This window comes from Serinus canaria, chromosome 2, assembly GCF_022539315.1.
Source record: "Serinus canaria isolate serCan28SL12 chromosome 2, serCan2020, whole genome shotgun sequence".
In the NCBI taxonomy this organism is placed as follows: domain Eukaryota; kingdom Metazoa; phylum Chordata; class Aves; order Passeriformes; family Fringillidae; genus Serinus; species Serinus canaria.
In genome coordinates, this window is record NC_066315.1 from 66,632,599 (window position 1) to 66,655,300 (window position 22,702).

General features: G+C 48.2%; 1 long non-coding RNA gene across 2 annotated transcripts; it reads left to right on the top strand.

The window, feature by feature from the left end:
- Window positions 1-1,228: 1,228 nt before the first annotated feature.
- LOC108963403 (uncharacterized) lies at window positions 1,229-22,702 on the top strand. 2 transcript variants are annotated; one of them, XR_007777008.1, is made up of 6 exons: window positions 1,229-1,400; window positions 1,569-1,769; window positions 4,170-4,332; window positions 7,501-7,735; window positions 19,291-19,388; window positions 20,160-22,702. It is a non-coding gene; the product is annotated as an uncharacterized LOC108963403 (long non-coding RNA). The 2 variants fall into 2 exon arrangements; XR_003945240.2 differs by lacking the exons at window positions 19,291-19,388; window positions 20,160-22,702 and adding exons at window positions 10,220-11,939; window positions 13,164-14,432.

Consider the following 22,702-nt stretch of genomic DNA (forward strand, 5'->3'; position numbering starts at 1 on the left):
CACTGTTACTGGATGGGATGGGTCCAACCTGTGGGTGCCTGTATCCCACCGCTCTTTTCAGGGTGCTTCCCAGTGTTTTTGTTGGGGTGAGGACAAGGGCTTCCTATGGGAATTCAGCCCACAGGGCCCGTTACCACGTCTGGCACCATTAGTGTGCTGAGGGATGAGCGAGGAGGCTCTTGCAAAGAGGAGTGCTCAAAGCTTGCAACTGCAAAAATCCAAAAGCAAAACAGTGGAAAACTGGCTGGATAAATGTGGAAAGCTCTTGGAAATAAACAGCCCACAGAGGCATAGCCAACCTTTTTGAAACTGGTTTAAAGCGATCGGTTGCTGAGCTCTCCTCCATGTGGGTTGAGCCTGAGGGGAAGGCTGGCACTGCCTGTGAGGTGTGCAGGGGGCACAGTGGGTCCCTCTCCCAGCCTCCTGGGACTATAACGTGGAGAAGAGAAGCCAGCTGGCAGCGCTGGAGGCCAAAAGCCTCCCTTCCCAGGGGCTGGAGCAAAGTTGAAGGCATTGAGCAAGATGCAGGGCTGAGTCTGGTGTCCCCCGATGGTGGCAGGGGAGGGCAGGGACATGGCAGGGCTGTGGGAGTTGTTGTCCTTGTCCTGCATCCATCTTCCCAGCAGCACTTTTAAAGTGCTAACTTGCTTTATGACGCCACGCAAGTGAAACGAAATAGTGGCTCCTGGCTCCTCGTAACTTGTGTAAATTCCAGATGTGACAATCCTTCTACTGGCAAATGGAGATGTTTATCCCTGTGCTCTCCTCGAGTTGAATTAGCTCCCACTAGGAAGAGCTCGCTGAAAATGTGCCTGCCTGGCTACTAAAGGGCTGCATAATTGTCCCTCTGCCCCTTCCCGGAGCTGCACATAAAAAGTGCAATCCAAATTCCTGGGCAAACCAGGCAGGGCCCTGGAGAGCACTTCCCACCCCCCTTCAGGAATTGAACGTCATGCCTAAAGGATAATGCAGGATTAGGGCAAGGGGAAAACGAGTGGCTTAAACAGATCCCAACTGCAGCGAGGCTCAGCAAAAAGCGTCCTTATTCCCAGCCACAGGCCTCTCTCTTTTCTTTCTTTTTTTAAAATAAAACTTGTTATTATTGCAGAGGGAAGGAGGAAGGGGCCTCCGGATTGTGAAAGAGGCGGAAGAGGAACAAGGCTAGTTCCCTGAAAGCCCCCAGCCCAGGCCACAAGGCTGCCCTGCCCTCTGCCACACGGCAGCCTACATGGGAAACCCTTCCCGGCCCTTCCCTGCCTGTCCTCCCCCACCTCCTCCTCCTCCTCTCCCGGAACACACAGGCACTAGTTATTAGGGATTAGGTGGAACAGATGCATGTAAGATGCTTACTGCCTTTTCCAGACACAAGGCCACTTTCCAATCAGCTCAGAGGAAACAGGGTAATTAGATGGAGTCGCGGTCAGGGAGTGGGGGGGAATTAGCCTCTTACTCAACCGGAGCCTGCAAGGCCACCTCTTCCCCCCCACACTCCCTCCTTTCCCCTCCTCCCCATTCCTCTGCCCACTCTGTCGTTTCAAAGCTTTTTATTTTTTCTTTCCCTTTTCCAGGAGGCAGCTGATGCCGGCCGGCTGGCTGCCAAGCGGGTCAGGCCTCTGCAGCTGAAACTGCCCGAGATTCCTGAGCGGGATGATGAATCAGCTGTGTCCTTTAGGACACATCCTCTCTTGGACGTGCTGCTGGGATGTCGTGTCTCTCCGCCGCTTCCCCGTGGTGAGAGTGTGCTCAGAGCCGCTGGCTGATGACACTGGGTGGGTTGATGAGTTTGGTTTAACTCTTCCTCCTCCCCCTCATAAACCAGCTTCGCCTCCTGGTGAAGTTATTGCCCATTCAGCTGACGACAGCAGCTCTGGATGTCTCAGTGGAGGAGAAGTGCCGGGCTCTGAAGGAAATGATGCCTTGCTTGTCATTCGCCTTCTTTTAAAAGCACATTAAGACAGCTTTGGCTTGAGTGCCCTGCAGGCAGGAGTTCCGAGTAAGGACAGGCTGGTTTTCACTGTGTCCACCCCTGCTCCCAAAAAAAGCCTCCTTAACTGCTGGGATTGCTGAGTGCAACTGCTGCAGACAGGAGGCTGCTGTACCCAGGCTGCCTCATGCCTGATGGCTCTCACAGCATAAGAGATTTTCCTTTTCCAACTTTTAAAAGTTCTTGGGTATGTTTACACTTCAGTGCTTGTTCGTCCCTGAGAAGATTTTGCTGGGTAAAGTCCTCCAAATGTGGAGGGCTGTCCTGTCACTACTCTGCACAGGGCAGCTGAAACAAGGTAATGGTTATCAGGCACTGGGGATAGTGATTAAGAAGCTGACTATTGTATTTATTACCATCTCCTCCCACAAGCTCCTGCCTTGCTTGTTTGCCCTCTGAGGCCTGACGGTAGTGCTGTTTACTGGGAGAGCGCTGCTCTTTTCCAAGATGTTTGGTTTTAAAACCATCAGAATGTCCCCAGGGTGTTTGGAAGGGGATGTGCTGTGTCACGAAAGAGTGTTCCCCAAGGAAGGATTTTTTTCCAAGTGACAGGTCAGTTAGGCAGTAAACATGCAAAGAAGGATCACCATTACAAATGTAAGAGAGCAGAGAAGAGCTGACCCCAGCCCTGAGGCAAAGAAGCAAGAGAATGTCTGGACTTCCCTAAATGCAGGTGCTGCTCCTCACTGTTGGTACCCTTTTGAACATCATGTAGATAATTTTCTGAGATTGACATTAACCTCTTTTCATAAGCATGCACAAGCACCAAATTTTGAAACACACTTCAGGGCTGGATGGAAAATTTCTGACCATGGTTTGCTGTCAGGAAATGCTGGTTCAGCAAGAGGAAAAAGATGTCAACTTCAACAGTAAAAAAAAAAAAATCAGAAAGAAACAAAAAATATGATACCAATGAAGAAACTCTCCTGGGGGCTTTTTGAAGCAGTGAGGTTTATTTTTCAGTGCCCTGCTTTTATTGTTCATTGACATGTAGGATAAACACAGCCAGAGCAGAGGCTGCACCATCTTTTTCTCTGTGGTTTTGCTCACTATATGGTAGGTAACAGCTTCTGCATACCCAACACATCCTTCCCAGTGCCTACCTGCAATAACACAGGTGCTAACAGTGCAGGTAAAGCAGGAGGAACATTTTCCTGATGTGCCATCTTTCTTAAGGGAGAGCAAAGTTCCTCTGTGAAGCACAAAACTCCCATGGAGGCATGCTGGGATCTGTCTTGGAGGTGGATTATCTCCTTCACACCTGCACTCCTGGCCATGTGGGTTAACTGATGACCTAGTAAAACCATTGGCTCTCCTCAGATCTTGACATACTCCTCATTTATGTAGCTGCAGCTACTTAGGTCTGGTAATTGTAAAAATGACATTCTTCCTGAGCACCCAAGTCCTCACAGGAGTACAAAATTAAATATGCAGGGCAGAAACAAGTCATGGAAGAATAACCCTGTGTTGCATGGGAAGTGTGTGTAATTTTGGTTACTGCTCTGCATTTTTTATGTCCGCCAAATACATGAGATTGACAAGTAAATAGACAAAAATATATATGTTGAAGCAAAAAAAGCTAAGAAAAACAATATTCTAGTGAAGTTCTGAAAACAACTAAACAAATAAATCTCCCCAAATACACGTCTTTGCTACCCAGAGTGGCTGTTTGGTTCAGGACCTTCCCAATTAGCATTATAAACATACCAAAGAGCTATGCATGTTTTAGAGTAAATCACCTAAATAGATGATTACTGTTGGATAGCAATTAAAATGATTGAGTAGTCCAATCTATGTCCTGGTGTAGTGCCAAGTATCAGAGCTCCGATTTATGCATTTCCCCCTCCTCCCCATGCTACTTCTGAAATGGGACAGTGTGGGAAGCCTGGCAGCACGTGGGACAGAACTCCTCTCAGCACTAGCAGGCCACTTGGTCCTTGAATTCCCCTCCAGGAAGTGGGATGGTGAGAGGAGAAGAGACTTGGTGCTTCCCATCCCTGCTGATGAATGGGGCCAGGCTTTCTTTGGACTGCAAGTGAATTCACCAGGCCAGATGCTCAGGCCAAGCCCTGGTGCTGCTAGTTCCTAGGAAGGAAAGGCAGAAGATTCCTGAGGTAGTCTTTTTTGTTTCTTTATTTTGTGTTATGGTGAAGTTCCTGTCTCAAAAGTGATGCTTGTATTTTAGTTTCCTTTTTCAGTGCTGCCCCCTAAGGCAGAGGATACAAGAGGGGAGCATCATTTTTATGACAACAAGGATGCATCCTTTGCAACTGTGACTCCCTTTGTCTGGAATATGGGATGCTGTGGCCGGCCTGCTGTGTTTTCTGTCTTTCTCTGGGACAGCTGAAGTGAGTACCACAGTAACAGATAGGTTTGTAATGGATGGGCTGGCAGAACCAACATATTTTACAGAGGTTAATAAGAGTTTTGTAGCTGGTATTTATTACCAGGACAGGGAACGCCTACATGTGTCCTTATCTCTTATTGCAGTAGTAACGCTTGTCTTGAAAACCAGCTCATCAGCTTTCCTCCAGGCACTCCTCTGCTTTTCCCCTCCTTACTGTTTCTCCAGGACATGCTGCCCATTTAGCATTTCCCTGAACTACAAGGGACAGACTGAGTGTCTGGGAATGTACACACAATTCATATAACCTGAAACAGCCTGCATTTTTTTTCCCCCTGTTACTGGATCACTCAGGTGTTCTTGCTTTGAATCTCCCTCTTTGTTACCAACCAGGCCATTCGTGGCTGGAAGGTTGTCGGACAGGGGCAGTTTGACAGAGCATGCACAGCACAGAGGAGCAGTCTGACCTGCTCACAGCTCCACGCGCTGCTGCTCCAGTGACAGCGGTGATTTTTCATGCCTGTTATTGGAAGAAGAAAGGAACTGTTTGCAGTAAGCCACATATTAATCAGGAGCTTTAGGGGACCTTTTCCTGTTTGTTTTCCTCTCCGAGTGACTCGCCTCTGAGCAGGACACTTTGCAGCCCCGAGTCAATGTCAGCCCTGCCAGGGTCTGGCATTTGTCACTCACTCCGAAGACAGGAGCTCAACTGAGAGGTTTTCCCAGCTGCCAAACCTTGTTCCTACTATGGGAGGCTTTTGGTCCCAACCTTATAGAAGCTGTCAGTGCTCTGGCTGCTGGGCAATGCTTCTGCCAGCCCGGGGGTGAAAAAGGAAAGACAGGGTTGTCCAGGTCTCTGGCCAGATAATGCCCGGATTTCACCACCACGTGATGCAGCTGTTCAGCAGCTTGTGCATGCAAACGCTGTTGAAAACCAAAGGGGCATGAGGGAAAAGGAAGAAACGTTTTTTTTCTGCTCTCCCCTCCTCTGCCTGTTTTTGTCATGCTGCTGTTCTCCTGCCCTGCTCCTCAGCTATTTGGCAGAATCGCTGCCATTGCAAATGTACGTGACTAATCTGTTACTTGAGGAAACGATTCACAGGCATGAATGACCTAGGAGGTCAGGGAGCTGATGGGATCCTGTGCTGGGATGGTGTTTTGGGGATTTTGGGGGTTTGGTGTGCTTTTTTTTTTTCCTTTCCCCTAAAAGGTTGCTCCCTCTGTTAACTGATGGGAGAGAGATAGCCATCGGAGTGGGAGATGCACGGATAGGGTCTCTGTTAAAGAGGTGGCCACCCTCTTCCCAGCCCCAGGGGCAGATGTGCTGCACCAGGACTGCACGTCCCCCTTCCTCCCCAGCCACGTGGATGCCGTTCCCTTGCGGTGGCACGGTGCCATCAGCCACAGCGTGCTCGCCGGAGTGCAGAGGCTCTGGAAGGTCTGGGTGTGAGACTAGGGCAGATCCTTACTCGTTCATCTCCCAACCAGCTCAGGCAGACACCCGAGGCCGTGGGACCGGAATGCTCTGACCTGAATACAGCCAGGCACTGTCCCTCCAAGGCCGGTCCTCGCCTCCCTCCACCTCTTTGCTTTGCTCCCTTTCAGCTGTGCATCCTTAAGTGATTCAGGGGCTCCGGGCCAAAGGGCTCTTTGCCCCGCTGGGCTGATCCTGAAGAGAAACGGTGATGTGCCAGGAGGTCTGGGAGGCGAATGTCATTTCATCACTGTTCTCCCGGGAGAGGTGGAGGGATCCAGCATGGGAACAACGGGGGTGGAGGGGGGGCAGGGGTTAATGAGGAGAAATGGGATAAATTAAAGAAGGGAAAATGTAGGCCAAGTATTTGGAGAAAACATATGTTTAAATGCTGTCAAGCCAAGAATTATTTTCTCAAAAAAAAAAAAAGTAAATTCCAGAGAATGACTAAATTATTGGACACAGCTCCTAACTAGGTACCTTGAAAATGTGTTGAATCAGACGGTTGGTGTGAATTACTAGCCCAGTTCTGGAAAATATACCCTAGGGAGCACCAGCTTTCCTGGTTTTCCACTGATCTTAATGCCAAAGCAAAATCTCCTGAGGCAAAGGGACATTAACTAACTTACAGTGCCATCTAGCCCCATCTAAGACATAAGACGTCTATGAGTGGTTGCTAATTTTGTTCCTGTAACTGGGAGGCTGAGTCACTTCAGCTCTAACCCACCTCCTAGGTCATGTGCTTGTGGATATAAGTGTATCTTGGAGCACATCCGTGCATGCACTGGGATGTATTTTTAAAAGTCTGTCCATGAGCCATAAACGTAAATGCCTGACCGGGAGCCGTCCCAGCTGGACAAATCCTATGTGCTTCCACGGCCACTCGAGGTGGGGAGGGCAGCTCAGTGTTGCTTAGGCCTGGCTGGCACTTCCCATTGATAAGACCTTACTTTGGATGGCTCAGAGGTTTGCCAGGCTGCAGGTGCCTGAGCTGGGAGCGTTGGGTGCTGGGTGCTTGCTGCAGGCTGTTTGTAGGGACTTCTCCCCAGAGCAGTGTTTGTAACAGCTCCCAGTGCTCAGAGCACGGGTTTCCACTCTCAGAGGGTAAAAAAAGGCAAATATCAAAGCAACAGTGCTGCTGCTACTGCTCATCTTGTGATTCAAGCTGGGGGCATAGGGTGGTGGCTCCAGCTCCTGCTGCCCACACTGTGCCGTGACTGCACCCCTGCACCTCCCACTGCACCCATCACAGACACATCATTCCCTGAGAGATGGGGCATGGGGTGAACTTTGGTGGGAGTGAACCTATCAAAGGCCACAGAGTGGAAAAAGATGCCTTGGGCTCCCTGGTATAAGGGTTCAAATCTCTCTGAAGTCTGTGGGAGTCCTAAAATTGCTCTTTTAGCTCTTTGGGCCTCTGCTTTTTACTCCTGTGGGCTCCAGAGGTATTCAGGGATTGTTTCTGGGGCCCACGGGTTTGGTGCAATATTTTTGTTTTGAGTCTGCAAAGCTGCTGTCAGCCTTTCTCTTGTGCCTTGCAAGAGACTAATGCAGGGAAGCTGGCCAGACTGCCAAAGGTAGCAAAGTAACCTTTTTCTACGGAGGAAAACACCCATTATCCTAACTGGGCTTGGATTACCAGTGGTTTTTTGCACTTTCTGCTTTATGTTTCTTTTTTTTTTCCTTGTGTGCTTGCAGTAATGTCCGTAGCCAGACATATGCTCATGGCCTGGAATGAAGTCGACTGCAATTACGTCCTGAGGGAGTCACTCAACGGGGGTTTTGTGGAGGCAGGACGCAGGCTCTGGTGGAGCTGCACATGTGCTGTTAGACCTCCAACTGCACTCCCTCTGCCTTCAGCTTTGTGGGAATTAGGAGCAGCAGGCTCAGAAATACAGCCAGTCTGGTGCACATCTGGAGACAGTAATTGGAGGTAAAGTGTGCACCTTCTGTTCTTGACTGAATGAGGTGTTTTCTTGCATTAGTAATTTCAGCGCATCAGCACCAAAATTCATCCTTTTAAACACACTTGCTCCCTATCTCCCAAGCTCTGTGCTAGGGTCTGAACCTTCTTTAAGCATAAAGGTGTTGGGAGCTGGGTTGCAGGGTCAGGCCTCTCTCCTTGTGCTTTACTTCCTTTATCTCCAAGAGCAGCCAGAAGCACATGCTGTGGCAACATAATCATTTAATCCAGGCTGGTGAAACCTGTTCTCCAGATGAACAACTGACAGATCGTTTGCTCTGTAGCTCTGCATATGAATGCAATGTTTGTTGGGGAGGAGGGATGCTGGTGCCAGTTTTCCACTCTAGTTTCCAGCAAAACCAAGCAGCAGCCTGACCATGAATCTGCTTCCAGCTCCTTCCTCTGCTCCCTGCAACATCCTTGCTGCAGCCATATTAGTGCTGGGGCTCTCCCTCCCTGGCTGCTGGCTGCTGATGTGGATGCAGTAGGTACACAGGTTCCTGGCAGGCGGACGCAGCCCTTGGAGGAGTGCAGCAGGCCTGTGGCAGCCGGGATAGGAATGTGTTTGCCTGGGGAGGCAGGTGATACCTGAAAGGGTGCAGCCAAAACTAACAAAGGTGTGTTCAAAGATAGATACAGTTTGATCTTTAGCCCCTGATACAAACCTTGCCTTGGCTGGGGAAGCTGCTCTGCCAAGCCCTTTTGTAAGGGTGTAAAAGCCTGGTGGATTGCTGGTGATTCCAGTAGTGGGTTGGAGTGAGGACATGTGCTGCTGCCTCCCTTGCAACTGCTGTAGGTTAGCAGGGGCAAGGGAGAGGTGCACCCCCTGTTTTAGGTCTCTGCAGTCCTCAGGTCTGAATGTCAGATGTGAGGAGATGGTGCTCTTATAGTCTCATGTGCAGTAATAGATTTACAGAGTGGCTTGGGTTGGAAGAGACCTTAAAGATCATCAAGTTCCAAGCCCCTCTGCCATAGGCAGGGACGCCTTCCACTAGACCAGGTTACTCAAAGCCCTGTCCAACCTGGCCTTGGACACTTCCAGGAGTGGAGCATCTACAACTCGTCTGAACAACCTGTTCCAGTGTCTCACCATGCTCACAGTAAATAATTTCTTCTTAGTATCTAATAGAAATCTACTTTCAGTTTAAAGGCATTACCTCTTGTCCCATCATGACGTGCCCTTGTCAAAAGAACAGAGTCAGTGGTTCACTGCACATTGTGTAAGTGCATGTGCTTATGCAGGTTTTCTGAGTTCCCAGAAAATCTGTTAGCTCCTAAGTGCTGGAGGTACTCCTGGTAAGCAGCCTGTCCTGCTCTGCTGCGGTCCTTGTTTGCTGCTTCTCTGGTTTCAGGGTCCATCCCTTCCAGATTTTGTAATGCAAGCAGCAGCTGACACTCTCACAGCCCAGCTGATGGCTTGGTGGTGGCACAAAACCAGGGAGAGGGCTGTGGTGTGCACTGGTGGCAGCCACTGCTCTGACAAACAGCGTTAGAAACTTACCAGGTGAATATGCAATGGTTTTGCCAATGTATTCTTTATTTTTGGCTAAAGGAGCAAGCTGAGCGCTGAGACTTTACCAGGGCCAGTTTAAGCCTCTTGAATTGCCTGATCTGCTTGCACTGCCTCTGAGGATGGAGGGCTGAAAAAAGCTGCTTGCATTCAGATTGCAATCCAGATGCTTTTTTTGAGAAGAGCATGCATTAAATGTTTTTGGGCCAGCACTGTGAGGTTGGCCCAGCCTGCAGAAACACTTTCCAAAGCTTATTGTCCAGAATAGTGTGCTCTAAATATGCACTGTTTCCCCCTGCACTAGCTGGTCCGACCTACTGAGACCGTACAACAGGGTTTTTCTTTCAGCTCAGAAGAGATTCCTATTAAGATCTGTATAACTTGCACAGTGAAACAGCTTCTTTTTCTTCCTTGTTCCCTGTTACACACCTCCAGTGCCTGTCTCTATGCTAGATGAGAGCCTGTGGGGAGTTCAGGGAGTGCAGGTCTGGGCCGTGCATCACCCTGTCACCAGGACCAAGCTGGGAGAGGCCAGTACATGTGCACAGCTCGGAGCAATGCGTGCTGTGCTCAGGGAAGGGGGCGGGGGATGGGAGGTTTGAAACCCTCACTGGCATTTTATCTTCAGTTTAGCATGGCTCATGTTTGTCAGCAAAACACCATGGTCCTGAAATATCAAGCCTCAGGCGGAACTGGGAAAAGAACATCCTAGAGCTCCTGGGTTTCTGTCTTGGGCTTTGGACACAGCTTCAGTCAAAGATTCCCCCTTCCTGAAAGGAGAAACATGTCAAAGTGTAATATTTACCTCGGTTATGTGAAGTCCACTCAGACCAATTCAACCCCCTGCCTCTGCATAAGGTTTTTTGGCAAGCATTAACTAATAAGGAAAGGAGTAAATCTTGCTTGAAGTTATTTTTCTTCCTGCTCCTGTGTCCCACCCCCAGGTGCCCCATGGCAGGTGCTACAGAGGCGAAAACCAGCGCTCCTGCAGAGACAGATTAGCAGCACACCAAATGATCTCTCTCGTCCTTGTGCACCCCAGAGCCCGGAAACTCCCCCATCTCTCCAGCCTTGCAGCCCAGCTGTCCCAAACCCCAGGCAGCAGGGATGGATAACAGCAGGCTGCTCTCTGCGCTGCAGCCCAGGCGATGGAGGAGATAATGGGAATGATTTCTGGGTACAAGTACAAGCATGAATGCTCTGAAGAAATACTAAGTCTAGTTGTGGTGGAAAAAAAAGGAAAAATAAAGCAAATGCACACACTTGCACACACACAACCTCGACATCATGTAACGGAAGGTTTGGTTCTGCCTGACATTTTTTTTCTCAGCTGCTGGTCCTTGAACTCCTCCCAGTGTGGCTCCACCACTGGAGCAACAGCTGGTGTGCTGAGGTGCAGTGCAGGGCTGCCAGCTCTCCTCACTGCAGATCAAGCCTTGCACTCTGTTACTGGGGGGTTTCCTTGGAGCCCTCACGCCTCTCTGCCAGAGTGCTTGGATTGTGTGAGAATTGTACCTTTTGATGGAAGAAAAAGGGGTGGGGGGGGAAGTTAATTAAGAAAATACGTTTCTAGCACTGAACTCAGGATTGTGTAGGAAAATTAGCAAATAGGAAACGAGTATGGCCTACAGTGAGTAAAATAATAATCTTTTTGCCCTGAGCAGGGCTATATGAGCTGTTTGGATGACACGTGGTGGAGCAGGGGTGTGGAAGAAAATGGAGCCCTGCTCAGTGCTGCAGGCCTTTTGCCACTGCAACTGAAAGAGTAAAAACTTATTTTGCCACTCTAGATGCTAACTCATGGCAGGCAATTGCTTTAGCTATGGCAAATGAAGTGCAAGGAAGGGTCCATCAGGTATTAGCTCCTAAGCCTTAGGGTGTTTTACTAAGTGAGGTGCCAGACCAGTCTGTGGAAATCTTGTTCTTGAATTATTATTCCTTTTAAAGGTTAGACTGTGCCTGCAAAGATGAAGTGTTTCCTGGCCTTGCTTTTCAGTATTGCTATTCTTTCCATCCTCTATTGCTTCCATAGTGGGTACAGAGACATGAGCTTTCAATACCTGCAAATTTCCATCTGGTTTGTTAGCAGCACTCCTCATTAAGGGGATTATGAAAAGTTGGAGATGCTACAGGTAAGCATCCAAACAGTAATCCTGGCTTCCACAATGAGGCAGTGTGTTTTGTGTGGTTAGAGCAGCAGGAACAGGACTCATGAGTGACAGAGCAAAAAATCAGTGATTGCTTCTTTGGCAGGAGATACTTAAACTTTGTCAAGCTAGGCAAGTATCTCCATTGTGGTCTCTGACTCACAATTCAAGTATGCTGGGAACATTTGAGGGGGCTGGGTCAGTTCTTTAAGCAGTGGGAAAACAAGGCTTTAATGCATCACGGCATAACTTTGGGTCTGTGCTCTACTGTTCTGCCTTTCTTTGAGGAAACTGGTGTGGCTGGCGGTGGGGAGAGGGAGGTGTTGTGAAACCACACATACACAAACACACTCACATGTGATTTTAATCCCTCCTAACAGTGTTTCAGACTCATTTGACTGTGCCGGCTGAGCTGAGCCACTTCTGACTTGCCCTCCTGAAGGTGAACAGAGGACAAGGCTGTGTGGTGGGCTGGGTGACAACTCGGTTTCACCCTCGCTGCAGCAGCCTGGCTGAGGTATGCAATGCAGAGGAGCTTGAGAAGGGGCTCACCAGCCCCTTCCAGCTAATCACTAGCACTCTGTGGGTACAAGAGTGTCACAAACTGCCAATGAAACCAGGCTTGCAGCTCTGGTGTATGGTTATTGTGGTGGCAAGGAGCAGCCAGGCTGTTCTGGTGAATCAGGCTGTGAGGGTAGGAAGGCATCCCAGCAGCTGGGCTCTCTGCTTCCTTCCACTGCTGCAGATAACGCTGCGCAGCCTCCCGGGGAGGGAGGTACATTTGTGCCCTTACCAGAGGTGTTTTCTGTTGATATGCTGTGTTCCTGCACATGGAGGGGAAGGCAGATATGGCCAGACATCCTCTCCCAGATCCTGTTGCGTGGGTGAGAGCAGCTCCTGGCAGTGGGGTTGCTCCTTTGTGCTCCTCTGGCTGGAGGTAAGCACCCATTTGGGGATGCTTCCTGGAAAATACAATTGTACAGAGAGCAATTGCTTTCTGTCCATGGCTTTGCACCTCCTGCTCCTGGGAGGGGCTGGAAGGAAAACCAGGAAGTGGTGCTGGAAAAGTATGGCCAAAAATGGTTAAGACCAGGTAAGGAGCAGCCATATGGCAGATGAGCTGCTGGCTCCATCATTCAGCCAAGTGCTTGGGATGCAAGAGGCTTGGCTGTGCTCAGTTGAGAGCCTGGCTTCCTGTGTGTTCCTCCCTGCTATGATTCTGACCAGAAATTCCATTTTTGACCTGAAAAACCTTCCAGATGAAAATTTAATTATAAAAGTGATGTATTCCCACAAGAAACTTCAGTGTCAGCAAATAAGCTTTTTTCTGAAAAACTATTTTATTCACACACATAAAAACCTGGCTCCCACTGATTCCATGTTAGAGCATTACCCTGGTAAAAACTCTGTTGATTTGTTTAATAAAAATGACTATAATTTACAATTAGCATCCATTAGGCATACAAGTTGCAAAGAATTTAAACTGGTCCAGAAGTCCTCTTGCACAGGATAAATTTTCTTGGCAAGTTATTAAATAATGACCTATGCTATATCAGTGATTTATAACAGGTTTCTGGTGGTGGAGAAGTGGGATGAATCAATCATGGGAATGTTAACTCAGATAACAAGATTTTCTTTCCTTTGGTGCAACAAATTCCTTGCCTTCTGCAGAGCAAAGGTGCAAGCATTTTCCTCCAGACGATATGACTTGTAACATGGACTTTGTAAATATTTTCCTTAGGTAAAGGTCTTTGCTCGTGGTTGTTACTGGTTCCATATTTACTTGGGATCTTTGCATGCAGAGGACGGCTTTTGGCTTGTGAAGAGGAACTTCTTGGAGGCTGGACTGTTTCCCCTCACACTTCTGAGTCTCTCCTAGATTGTGTGTAATGCTCAGAAAGGCTTCTAGGGGCAAGGTGCTTTTCTATCTCAGAGAAAAAATTCTGCAAGCTCATTAATAAAGGCCAGATAAAATAAAGCTTGGAAAGTCAACATGTTCAAGAAGTTATGCCGTTCTGGGAAACAAGCGGAGAGGAGGTGTGCATTTATGTGGACAAAAGCAGCCCAAACTGTAAACCATAATATATCTGTTAGCTCATTAATGTGTCTGATGCTGACTAATTCCAGGGGTGTTCCTGCTGCCCAGCAGCAAAAGTGCAAATAAGTGGACAGCTGTGATTTAGTGCCAAATATTTGAACACATCGTGACAATTCAGGCCACCCACTCTCTTAAGTAAATACAACTCCTGGACAATCATTTCAAACTGGGCTGAAGTGCAGAGCAGCCACTTTCATGTGCATCTCAGCCAAATGGCCCTTAGGTATTTGGGGCCAAACTTTGCCTTCTGTTACACCCCGGGAGCCCTCATTCACTCCAGGGTTTGCACTATGTAGCTGAGGGGCAGAGCTTACTCTTGATGCTAATCTGACTTTTTCTAGCTCAGTAAGTACAATTTCACATGTAAATGTAAATGTGGAACAGATCTGGACTCGATTAGCTCCTGAATCCTTGACAAAAAGCCATAATTGTTTATCCAGATGATATTTCTTTCTCTCTCTTTTGTTTTTTCTACACTTTAAACCCAGGGTTTTAATAGGCTTGTGAAATAAATACATGAGTGTAGATTACAGTGGTATCAAAAGTGTGAGGGAAGCCCTTCCCTTCTCCTCAGCAGGGCTAAATGATCACTTGGTGCTCACTTCAGTTGTGCTCTCCAGAGCCTTGGGCAGGGGTGGCTGCGGATCTGACTGACGGTGGGAGGGAGGGTATTTCCAAGACAACACTTAGCCTGGGGCTCTCATTACAGATGTGAAGGACCTGTGATATATATCTTTTTTTTTTTCCTGGTAGGCAGTGAAATCTATGCTAGTGGCTATATCTGGGGCACAGGGCTGCTGGGAGAGGAGAAAAGCAAGGGAATATGGAAAAAATTGTATTTATCAGGGTAATCTAGTTTAGGAGCACAAGTACTAAAACATGTTAATCACAGTCATACGGCTGTGTGTCACTTCAGGGCAGAATTAAGGCTATTTGTATTCCTTGGTAGCACACTGCCACACTTCAACAAGTTTGAATTTATTTTAAGCATAACTTTAACTCTGAATTCCCTGGGTTTGTAATGTCTGGTCTGGAAATAAATGCAGCCTCTTTATATTGTACTTTACTCTTAAAATAGGCTTTCCACTTTAGCTCCATTTCTGTTGGCTCGGCAAGAGCATGGGCTGTCATTTCCTGCCCTGCTGGGTTTGCTGTTTAAATGGAGAGGGCGGTGTATCTGAATAAAGGAACACAGCAGTAAAAGCTGGGATGGGAGAGGGATGGCACTCCCAGGGCAGCTGTGCCACAGCTCAGTTATTGCTTTAACTGCCCATGCCTGACTATCTCCTGCATGAACATGTGGCTACCTTTGGCACAGAGATGCTTTCCTTGGGGGTAGGAGGAGCTCATAAGGGGTCAAAGTTTCAAATTTGGTGTCATGCTGAGGAAGTGACATTATGATCTCAGCTCCCAGTAAGGCCACTAGAATTGGTGGGATGATGTTTAGCTCTCACCAGGCTGCTTGTGAGCTTGGCTGACACCTCTGGAGCTGCATGCTGTAGGTCTTCATGTGCCACGATGGGGAGGCTACCTGCCAGCCAGGCTTGGCACAGCTGGGCCAGCAGCGTGCCCAGGGATGGGGCACAGGGATAGTCCCCTGCAGGAGAAGTTACTCTGCCTCCTCACAGGGGAAATCACTTCGTCCTGCTCCTCCTCCTGTGATGGGGAAGGCTGGTGGCTCAGGGAGCTCTGGGGACAGAGTCCATGCCCTGGCTGTTTTTAACACAGATTTCTTCAGACAAGGCTTCTTCTTGATAGGAGAGAAACACCATAATTCCTGGAGTTTCTCTGCTTTGGCTTCTGCCTGCAGCCATTACCTCCTTCCCCCATTCCCAAGCCATCCTGCTGGGCTTTCTGCCTTGCTACATATCCAGAGACACAGTCCCCCCCTCTCCCTCGCTCTCCTGTGCAAGTTCCCTCACTCTCTCCCTCATTTTCCTCCCAATACACCCATGCCCTACCCCCTGACTAAAGCAAAATTTCCCTCTTTTTTTGGCAGCTGGCTTTCCCAGGGGCCCAGACTAACAGAAGCCTGAGCCCTGACTGATTGTGCCTCGGCCAGAGCAGAGCAACTCTTTGCTGAGAGATAATGTTGCCTTAAAGGAGAAGGGAATTTTTTTTTTTTTTATTTCCCTATCTGTTTTGCTATCTTGCTCACCCATTTGTTTCTAGGCTCCCATGAGGAGAATGATGCTTGAGCCTGGGACCTGCTGCCTCCCAGTCACCTACTGGGAGTTCCCCTCTTCCTGGACAATCTTCCTGCCTGTGGAGTTCACCTCTGAGCCAGGCCTCCCATAATTAAAGCAAGCCTTGCTTTTGACTTTCTGCAGGCTCTGGATTTCTGCAAGGCCTTTCCAGGACTTGCAGCTTTCCTCCAGCTCAGCCCTTGCAAGCCAAATGATGAGGCTTCCAGCACTTCTCCCGCGGGATGGCTCCAGTGCATGCATCTCACTGTCAGGAAGCTTTTCCTGACACTCAGCCTAAATTTTCCCCTTTTCAAATGTCATCCTGGCACTCCTACTTAGCATGCACTTTCTGTGTCTCACTCCCTCTGAGCAGGCTGTGCTTTTCCCTCTCCCCTGCCTGGGCTCTTTCTGGTGCTTGCTGGCTGTCACCCACTTTTCTCGCACCCGCCTCAGCTTGGCCAGTCCAAGCACATTATCTTGCAGCTCATTTCCCTTTATAAATCAAACCTCCCAGGCATTTTCCTCTCTTTTTTTTTTCTAGTTCTTTCTTCTTTTTAAATTTTTTTAAATTTTCCTTTTCCCTTCTCCCCACCACACAGGAGGGATTTTTGGGTGTCTGCCCCATGGTTCAGAACATTTTTCTCTCCACTTTCACTGGCAAGGGTTTCCGTATAAAGTGCTGACATTTCTTTGTTGCCGTGGGCAGCTCCCTCTTGGAGTAATGAATCGTTGGGAACGGGTAAATGCCCAACCAGAGGTCCTGGGAGCAGCCCAGGCAGGTGCCCCTCAACCTGTGCTGTGCTCATGCAAACTCTCCAGTGCAGACTGAGCTCCCACTGTTGTCTTCCTCTGTGTGGAGTCATGATCACTCTCCCCTTTTTGGACTCTTCCAGTGGATTTTGGGGATCTGAGGATATTAAACCTCTGCTGAGTTAGGTCTGTGTGGGCAATGACCTTGAGTTCAGGGAGGACTGGAAATTAAGAGGGGCAGGCTGTGCCTCATGGTGTGCACACATGAAATGGCTCCATGTGCCTCATTTCTTTATCAAGCCAGCCTGAATGTGCTGCCTGATGAGGAACAGAGCAGCACCAGAATGGAAAAGAGTAAGAGACAGGTTGCCTTTGCTTCTGTGTCCAACTTCTTTGCTGCCACATGACATGGGTTTTGTTCAGGATGAGGACCTGGGCTGAAGGGCTGAGCTGCTGTCCCACTTTGCAGTGCCACTGGCACTGAGTTTTTGCTTTGCCGTAGCCAGAAAATGAAGGTTTCTCCATGCAAAGCAGGAAACACAACCGTGGAGGTTGCCATGACAGCTCCAAGGGGAAGCTGGGTCAGCCCTGCAGCCCATGGAGGGGACCAGTCATGGCTGCCTGGTGGTCACCTTCAAGCCCACAAGGGCAGATGTGTTCCAGCACTCATTATTTGGCTGACTGCACTGGTTCTGTGTTTTCTGGGAGGGAACCAAAGAGTTTCAAACTTGGTTACCATTTTAAAGTTAGTGTGGCTAAAATGGTTGGTTGAAACCCACACCACTGCCATGGCAACAGATACATACACTTTTTTTTGGAACATGAAATGAGAGCAACTTTTCTGGTGCATAAGTAACTCTTCAGAGGAGGAGATGCCAAGGAACTAGAATTAGGAATAACCTGCTGAGGGGACTGGAGATATCAAGCCAGTAGAACTGAATACAGAATCATTTAAAAATTAAAAAGGAAGTCAAAGATGAATGGAGAGGCTGAGAAAGTGCTTTGGCCAGTAAAAGTCCTTAAATAGTAGTGTCCTCCATGGACTTAAGACCAGTTATAAAACACATCATTGGTTTCGCATCAAAATAGTTTTTCCAACAGATAGAAGTGCATGTTCATTGATTATTGATCCCTTTGGAGAATGTGGTCACAAGAGTTTCAAGGGAGCATTGCTAAGAACTGTAGAAGATCTATCCTTTTTCCCAGCCATTTACCCTCATTGCCTTCTATGTATCCTGCTCAAGGGTATTATATTGATCTGTTAACTCTCCTTTTCTCTTCCTGCTTGCCACTTTTGAGACAGAAGACACCAGGGATCGGGGTACCCTTCTTGAAGAACAGAAGGGACAAGTAAGGCACATCAAACAGTCTCTGCAGTGGAAGCCAAAGTCACCATTGTTCCTTTCCTTTGTCATCACCATAATCCTGTGTAGAAGGACAGACAGTGATAGCCCACCTCCCATGGGTTGTGTATTATCAGCAGTTTCATAACAGAGTAGTTTTAGGCTTAAATTCAGCTCTGCTTTTGTGTAGATACCACTGACAGGTAATGGTGAGACCTGTTTAACAGTGTGACTATACAATCTGTGGTTATTTCCACGTAAAAGAAAATACATATTGTGGCGACCATGAAATTTTTGGGGAATTGCATGTGTGAAATATAAATTAATGCATTGAAAACCCTTTTGTACACACACATGTGCGCACACACAAAAGCATGGATCAAGTTGCAAGGTTTGCTCCATGAAAGTGGGGTTGATTTTGAAGGTTTTGCTGCTGCCTTTTGCAGCCTTTTTCCTGTCACAGAGACAAGGAGCACCAGAGGGTTTGCCCTATGGGGCACTGACAGCTTGGCACTTGGCACTGCATGGCTGGAGGGTCACTGAGACTGGCATTACCTGGCCAGGAGCGGAGTTCTGGCAGTGACCCTGAGCCTTAGGAAGAGGTACCTCTGTTTCTGTGCAGGTAGCCAATATTGCACTGCTGGGACAGTGGTTTAGCCATGACAACAGAATGACGACCTGTGCTTGCTGAGCACTACCACTGCACAAGCAGTACTTTTCTGAGATCAGAGCCCTGGCTCAGTTGGCTGGCACCAAGGCTGGGCTGGGTGCAGGATCTTTCAGCATTGGGTTGGAATCCCTCTGAGGCATCAAAACATGCAAATCCTTCCTGCTGCCCTCCTCCTTGCCTGGTTTCCCCTGTCTTTGACCCTGTCTGAATGTGAGATCCCCATCAAACCTGCTCTATCACCACCCTCCTCAGCTGGACAGGAGAGAGAGAAAAGGCTCCTCAATTGAGATACGGTTAGGTAGAGATCACTCAACAATTACAGTCATGGGCAAAACAGACTTGAGGGAATTAGTTTAATTTATTATCAATCAAATTAGAGTATGATAATGAGAAATAAAACTAAATCTTGAAAACACTTTCCCCCCACTCCTTCATTCTTCCTGGACTCAACTTCACTCCCAAGTTCTCTACCTGCTCCCCACAGGGCAGGGGGATGGGGGTCTGGGGCTACGGTGCAGGGGAATGGAACTGGAGCTGTGGTCAGTTCATCACACATTGTCTCTGCTGCTCCTTCCTCCTCAGGGAGGGGACTCCTCACATTCTTTTCCTGCTCTAGCCAGGGGTCCCTCCCATGGAAGACAGACCATGAATTTCTGCAAGGTGAGTCCTTCCCACAGGCTGTGGTTCTTTATGAACTTCCCCACTGTGGGTCCCTTCTACAGGGTGCAATCCTTCAGGAATAGCCTTTACTAGTGTGGGTCTCCATGAGGTCACAAGTTCTGCCAGCAAACCTGTTTCAGGGTGAGCTCCTCTCTCCACAGGGCCGCAGATCCTGCCAGGAGCCTGCTGCAGCATGTGCTTCCCATGGGGTCACAGCCTCCTTTGGGCATCCACCTGCTCTGGCATGGGATCCTCCACAGTGAGTATCTGCTCCACTCCATGGGCTCCAGAGGCACAGCCTGCCCTCATATGGGCTGCACCATGGACTGCAGGGGAATCTCTGCTCTGGCACCTGGAGCACCTCCTCCCCCTCCTCCTTCACTGACCTTGGTGTCTGCAAGGCTGTTTCTCTGACATATTCTCACTCCTCTCTCCAGCTGCAGTTTCTCTCATGTGACAACTTTTTCTCCTTTAACACATTATCTCAAAGGTGCTACCACCATCAGTGATGGGCTCAGCTTTGGCCAGCTTCAGGTCCATTTAGGTCTGGCTGGCAATGGCTCCATTGGACATGGGGGAAACTTCTGGCAGCTTCTCACAGAGTCCACCTTTAGAGCACCCCACTACAAAAACCTTGCCATACAAGCCAAATACACTGTCTTGGACATCATCTCCTCTCCAAATTAATCTGAAAGCATTTCTTTCCAATGTCTTTAGAATCCCAGAAGGGATCTTAATCCCTTCATCATCCTCCTCATACAAAGTGTACCTGGGGTGCCGGATGGCTGAATAACCTCTCATGCACTGAGAGCCATTAGCATTTGAATTAGTGACATGAGGCTAGCAGGCGATTATCCCATTGAACAGCTGTTGAGTGCTGTTGAAGGGACACCCTCAAGAAGAATGAAGAAAAATGTAGTGAATTTTTCTCTTTTAGTAAAGGTATTCCTGCCTTGTATGAATATTGACATGCTTGAAAAGTGGTGCATGTTCCACAGGGACACCTTATGATTCTTAAACGTCTTTCCAGGGGAGAGCTGGACGCCTCAGAACACCTACAGCATACCAGCAGATGAGAGTAAGAAAGAGGCACTGTCCCCAAACCGGAAGGGAAATGGTCCTGCCTTTTTGGGAAACAGGCTAAGCCAAACATAAAGAGAACAGTCATAAGAAAGCTGCAAAAAGAAGCAAAAGTTAAAGAAACTCCTCTGCTCTAGAGCACTTCAGCCATAAGAGATGTGCCTGGGATGGGCCTCACTGCTATTCTTCTAGGTGGAAATGTGACTGCTTCAAGGGGCAGGAGGAACCAGGCAGCAGCTAGAGCCCCCGGTGTGACATAAAAGATGAACAAAAAATGCTCTCTCTGAGGATTTGGCTAGATGCAGAGAAGTGCATTTTGAAATTGTAGGATCTATCAGACATATTGCTTAAGGAAGCCTTTATGTATGCAGGTCATTTTTGCAAAAAAATGAGCAGGAATTATTGCAGTTATTAGTGCAGATAAACCTCTCTCTCCTGGTATATGACTCCATTTTTCTGGATTGTGTGTTAAGAAAAAAGACAAGTACCAGTCCTCATCATCACAAGGAAGTGCTGTCTGGGCTCCTGCATCAAAGACATTAAAACTTGACTGTCCCCATCTCCCACTTGGAGTCCTGAACACGACTCATTTCAAAGCTCTGCCTTTTAGAGTAAGCTGAAGGAGCTGAGGATGCCAAACTTTCACAAGGATTCACCTATGTCACATCCCACTGGGATGCTGGTGACCTGCCTCCCAGCCTTTCAGAAGGTCAGGTCCCTCATTCAGGTGTGTTGTGGATGCCTGATCCCCTTTCTAAAAGCTGTCTTATCCTTGAGATGTTTGTGGAAAGTTGGCTTCATTGTCCCCCCAGGATCAGCATCTCAAAAAAAAGAAAGAGTGAGGGGGACAGTGATGTAGAAGAAGTGAAGTGGCTTTTTTGTCCTGTTGTGATTCAAAGCTGATTGCAAGACGTGTGGGCTTTGCGGGAGGTTACCACTGCAGGGTTAGAAAATCAGTTTAAAATGGTGAGGTTGTCATTGGGGCAGAAGTGATGAGACTGGGCAAATAGAAATATTTTTCCAGTGTTTTTTGTGGAATTGGAAGTCTTCGTTTCCTTTAGACTTAAGGGGGATAAACATTTTCTAAAAAGCCAGAGGATTTTATGGGGTACAAGATTTTTCCACTTGATTTTTCAATCTTTCAATACAATTTTTGTTTTCACTCTCACTCATTTTTTCTTTCTCTTTGAATAAACTCCCTTCGAGGTGCATGCAGTAGCAGTATCCAGGCACAGGTGAGGATGCAGAAGCATTTGCACTTTTAAATAACATCCTTCCTATTATTTCCTCCCTAATTATTTTTACCCTCTGTGATGACCACTTACAGTTTAATGAATGTAAGCATTATTTCCATACAAAGCAGTGGTAGCAACAAAGATGAAGACGCCTCTTTTTAACCTTACTTGTTTCTAAGCAGGCTTTTTTCATACCATCCTTACCACTTATCTGACCAGTAAATCTGCAAATACATGCAAATGGTATTTACTGTGTTTTTGCATGTACCTTGAAGCAGATGGTGAGCCAATACCAAAGCTCACATTTTACACCTTTATGCAGCATCTGGGGAGCCGGATTAAATTCCTGCCCTGCTTGGGGCTTCACACAGACCTCTGCCTCTATGGCAAATGACTCACAGCTGCTGCCAATCCCAACTGCATTGTTTCAGGGTATTTTTCTACATACAGTATGAATAAAAGAATGCTGACAATACTTCCTCCACCTCCCCGACCCCCCTGCCCACAAGTAATATTTCCAAAGAGCCATGCCAAGGTTTTGAGCCATTATTGTGCATGCTGCTGGTGTCTCAGTCACCTGGATGCCCTCCTGCTTTTTCCATGCTCTTTGGCCCAGCTCAGCTGATATTGCAGCATCCCTGGGTGCTGTGCGTGGGCTGTACAGTGAGGCAGATGCAGGGAGCTGGGTGTGCTGCAGGATGGAACTCAGGGCAGAGTGAGCACTCTTTGCTCACTGACACGGAAAAAAGAGTGGGAAGCACTGTTCTGTGTGAGCTGAGCTTGTAGAAAGAGTCCTGGTGACATTAAACCAACTGAAGAGCTGCTGTTAATTACTGTAAGGAGATCAGGCAGGTCTGTCTTGTAACCAGGGCTAGCAGCAGGCTGTGTGGGACTTGGGTGACCCTGAGCCATCAGGAGTTGCTTTGACTCGTCCACATGCTGGGCAGGAAGGAGAGGGCAGTGGAGAAAAGGCTTCCCAAGCTAGGGCCTGAACTGCAGCCTGTTTGAAAGATGCCAAAGTCTGCTTGCTGTGGACATACAGACGCCTGATCCTGTGGGAGTCCTTGCTGTGCCATAGCTGCTGGCAGGGTGAGGGGCCATGCCAGTGCACAAGCTGTTCCATCATCTCTTGCAGTTTGTCCTGCAGGCTGGCTCATTGCTCCTGGACATATTGTTTCTTGCTGGCCCTATGAGCATCTCCCACTCAAAGCCTGTCGGATTAAACATGCGAGATGGGTGTTGCCAGCAAAAGTGAAAC